At 36.0% G+C, this 4,965-nt stretch overlaps 1 long non-coding RNA gene across 1 annotated transcript; it reads left to right on the top strand.

The window, feature by feature from the left end:
* LOC146390837 (uncharacterized) lies at positions 1-2,210 on the top strand. Its single transcript, XR_014799872.1, has 3 exons — positions 1-121; positions 1,476-1,511; positions 1,791-2,210. It is a non-coding gene; the product is annotated as an uncharacterized LOC146390837 (long non-coding RNA).
* Positions 2,211-4,965: the final 2,755 nt, after the last annotated feature.

The raw sequence follows: 4,965 nt of genomic DNA, 5'->3' as shown, positions 1-4,965 counted from the left end.
TGGTATCTGCTGTGCTGCTGCTTCACTCTCTCTCTTTACAGAAAGTTGTAGAAGTTTTCAGACGTGTCACTGCTGGATGTGAGGATGGGAGCCACTTTGCTCTGTGAGCTGGGCCTATTCTGTGAGTACATCACTGACTTCTATTGTTTGATTCACACTGATCCATAAACATGTTTTAGTAAGAAGAACAGAGCATCAGTCATTTGTACCATTTCAGGTCATGTGATCAGAGGACTCTCATGTTTGTTACCAACATGGTTGTTTGTAGACTGGATTAGATTTTAGTGCACTGACTCAGATCAGAGTGGAGCTGGTTTAGTTTATCTAACAAAGGTTTGTTTCTCCATCAGTGATAATTTGATATATATAAATCATAGTAGACACTGGTACAACCACAAGTGTTTTTTATGAGCTATTTGAATGTCTACAGAGCTTGGACAGAAGATAACTTTACTTCTTGAAGTTTTGTGAAGACGCTCCTCCTCTCATCTGAGAAGTTTCTACAGTTCTAAAACCAATAGATGGAGAATGCAGGTATTTAAACCCTAGTGGTGGTTTTCCTTACTGTGTGCCACCTACAATGCAGTTCAAAGATCCCTCCCTGGGATCCTCAATCCCTACTAACATTTTGCATCAGGTGATGTCAGTAGGCCACATGTATAGGGTGAGGCAAGGTCTTAAAATAATTTTGAAACCTTGTAAGTCTTCGGTACTATTGAGGGCTGCAAATGGCCCACTTCTCCCCGATCCATCTCTGTCTGTCTGTTATTGCAACTTGCCACCCTCATTATCAAGTACATTTCATGACTAAGACACATACACACTCAGACTTGACATCCTCTCTCTCTCACACACACATACACCACATTAAGATTGTTTATTAATGTTTCTGTGCATTTTCATATTTTTGTGTTCCAGGTGCTGTGTACCGTATATAATGTAACAGCTGAAATAACACAAATAGATATGAAGAAATAAACAGATAAGAATTCAGATATGAACCAGTGGAGCCTGTAGAAAATTTCGTAGCTGACCTTGGAAAAGAAAAATGTGTTTGACACAGCAATTTGTTCAGATTGTATTTCTGATTCCAAAGACTTTCAGACGGGACAGGATTTAAAACAGTTAAATCTCTGGTGATAGTGACCCACACTGTTGTTCACACCTTGGCTCATGTGATGAGGCGAATGATCAATATTTAGGAGTTAACGGCTTTCTTAAGGGATTCCACCACTAGGGTTTAAATACCTGGGATTCTCCACCATTTGGTTTTAGAACTGAAGAATCTTCTCAGCAAAGATATGAAACACCGTCAGGAAACTTAAAGAATTCCAATCACTTTCTCACCGAGCTCCTTAGACACTCAAATATGGCAGAAATATACTACCATGACCCAGATGATTGACTACCTTTACACACATATTTGAGTGTCTTTTATTTGATAATGTCTGAAGCTTTTTTTTCCTTTATTGTAGTGCTCTGTACGCTACTCTGCACTGGACATGCTCAAGGTGACTGAAAAGTTTTCACGTTCTTTGTTTTTCTCTTTTATGCATTCACAAAAGATTCATCTTAACTACTGTATCAGTCTTAAGCACTTCAAATTTTTGTTTTTATTTCATTCTTCATCACTATATTTATAATTTTATGAATATAAACACAGTTTGTGCCTTGAATAGTAAAATATATATATGAACAATATATGAACAGTGTATGCACGTACTGTCACAGATTGTTTTGTGCATAAAAGTGTTTCAGTTTGTTAACTTTGTGGTTGTGTTGGATTCTAGATGCTGTGTTAACTATTGAACCCAGCTGGTCCAGTTTTTTCATCGGAGAGTTTGTTACCTTCAAATGTGACATGAATGAAGGAGAAGACACTGACTGGTATTATGAAATCAAGAAGGACGGTCGAGAATTTGTGCCCTATGACACAGACAAAGACTTCAGATTAGAAATTACATCTACAGATTACAGTGGTGAATATCAGTGCTATGGTAGCAGGGTGAGCTCACATCATATAAAGAACAGTAATACTGTCTCTATAACTGTATTAGGTAAGTCCTCAGTGACCGACAGCATAAATGTAGATGCTGTAGATCCCTGTTCAAATACTCAACTGAATTATAAAATATAGTACATTTAATTCAATTTGTCATTGAACTTGAATTTTAACCAAAATTACTGTACCTGTTACTTCGTTCACAGTAAAGTCAGTGCTACAATACTCACAGACCCTGAAATTTGTCATTAGCAGGTGTGTGAGTTTTAACAACAGCAATTATGAATGAAATTAAATTTAATTACATTTCTAAAGGAAAAGAAGAAACATAAGAAACATCAAAAGCTTCATGAAGTTTAAAGTGAAGATGTTTCTGTTATCTAAACCAAAAAATGAGGAAGAGACATTTTAATGCATCATTGTGTTTCCTTCAACAGAGAATAGGCAAACATTTATGCTGTGGTTATTTAGAGATCAACTAATAAAAATATAAACTGTATTGTTTTTCAGTGTTCATATGTTGTTATAACGAATCACAGATATTTATTTATTTTTCTTCCTCTATCATAACAGCAGATAAACCCAGGGCCACACTGACAGCAGGAACAACAATCATACCAGTAGGGGGCAGTGTGACACTGACCTGCTCTGTGCAGAGCTCTGATGGATGGAAATATGAGTGGTTCAGACGAACCCAAAGAACCTCTGAAGGTCAAATCAGAGATCAACAAAACAGAGATATCAGAGTATCTCAAGGAGGAATCTACAGCTGCAGAGGAACAAGAGGAAACCCAGTTTACTACACTGATATAAGTGATGATGTCACCATTGAGATAACCTGTGAGTTCAGTAATTTAGTTTGAAATATACATTCACTCATGATTATCAATATACTGTGTTAAGTTTTCTCTGCTGATTTCATGTTTCTATTTGTATCTATTATGAGAAGTCTTCTGTCTTCTTGTGAATCTGTTGTTGTGGTCGGAGCAAGGAGACATCACAACAAATAATGGAAAGGAGTAATTTACAAATAAAATAAAGCATCATAATGAATTAGAGCAAAAAAAAAATGTATGCACTGAAAGGATAAAATGCACTATGAGCCTATGTAAGAGGACAGAGTGGAGGAAAGTGAATTACATCAGTATTAATACAGCTTGGACTTTTTTACCATCCTGTGGTTATCAAAAAGAAGGATGTACTCATAGCATGGCAGTTTGGTTTTATTGCTTCTTATTTGTTGTTGGAAACCTACATAGAGGTATACTGATGTTGAATGCTCACAACATCCGGGCAGTGCAATCCTATGGTGACCACACTGTGGTAAAACCCTTGGTTTACACTAGCCATAGATGGTGTAGCGGCAATCTTCGGTCCTTCTTTGCTGCTGCAGGATGTAAAGTTTCTGACTTGTCCTTTTCTTAGATCACTTGTATGCCTTTTGGTAGCAAACCTGAAAAGTAGAAAACATATGTCTCCAGTAGGAGCTCCGTTTACATTTCTATGATATTATATCTGAAACAACTATCACAATGACGGTCAGAAAACTGTTCCTCCATGCCCTGCTTACTTGCCTCACCTTTCATCACCACATGGCGGCCCACTACACACCACCTTTACGACACCTACCAACACTTTACAACAGCATAACAAAACAGGACAAATTTATGGAGCATAATATATTACATTACAACATAAAACAATCCAGATTATAACTAGAAACCACACAAATTATAGATCACTGCAGATCTGAACTACCTTCAGAACAGAAAATATGAAGTAATTTAGAACATACAAGATGCAAACAGAACTAACTTAACATTAGCAGAATAGTAAAATATATGTCAAGTTTGTAGGAGGGATTAAGACCGACAGTGAAATACTGAGCAGCTGAAGTCAGAGGGTACTTTAACTTAAAGCTGAACCTTCTTCATTTAAAATAAGCATGGATAAAGTTATCAAAAGCACCAGGACAGATTTCAGAGCTTCACAAACATGGATATTGTGGCATAAACACTACAAAGTATCCATCATATTAAACTGACTCTGGAATATTTTTGCAATATCAGGCGAGTCTTTGTGACAATGGAGCAGCCTAAAGAAGCTTTTAACAGTTACATATGCATACTTTGTGATTATTCCACGTGTTTGTGAGGCTCTATTTTATAATATTATAAGAGACATTATGCTTTAGTCCATCTGACGCTACCTGGTTGCACCTCACCTCATAATTAATGTTATTTTTTCTTACAGCACAGTCCAGGACTGAAACGTTTCCTACTCTGTTGATCACTGGACTTCTTTGTGGAATTTTACTGATTCTTCTTCTGCTGCTGTGTTACATCAAACTGTTAAAAGGTGAGACTTTTTCTTCCCGATACGAGATTGATTATGATCCCATTATTATCTTATTATTCTGAATCACAGATGTATCCTGAGCACTTCATGTAATGTCACAGCACCAGAACAATTAAAAGAAAAACATGTACTTGTCTTTTTTACAGATAAATCTTTTATCAGGTTGGTTCAAATCTCCAACTTCACATTTTTACATACTAGAATTACAACCTGTGTTTCTTATTAAATCAAATGTTTTACTACATTTTATGCTTCACCAGGACTCAACACAGGATCAACCAGGATGAAGCTCAACACAGCCAAAATAAATCTCTCCAGGGTCAGCCTTAACTATGACAAGTTTTGCTATTGTTGCTTTATTTATTCATTTATTTATTTTATACTTTGACTCTGATATTTGCAGTTTTTTTTATTTAAAAGATGATCAAATTCATATATAGAAATTTCATTATTAATCTAGCACTGACTTGTTTTTGCAGGTGATGCTTGTATATATGAATCAATCAGAGACTACGATGACAGAGAAAAGGGTAATGCATTTATAGTTTCATATAAGTATGCAGACTCATTGTGATTATGTTCCATTTTTATATATTAATTCTCCA

This window comes from Perissodus microlepis, chromosome 3, assembly GCF_051167445.1.
Source record: "Perissodus microlepis isolate ML-2025 ecotype Zambia chromosome 3, ASM5116744v1, whole genome shotgun sequence".
Classification (NCBI taxonomy): Eukaryota; Metazoa; Chordata; class Actinopteri; order Cichliformes; family Cichlidae; genus Perissodus; species Perissodus microlepis.
This window is presented reverse-complemented; position numbering and strand designations above follow the sequence as displayed.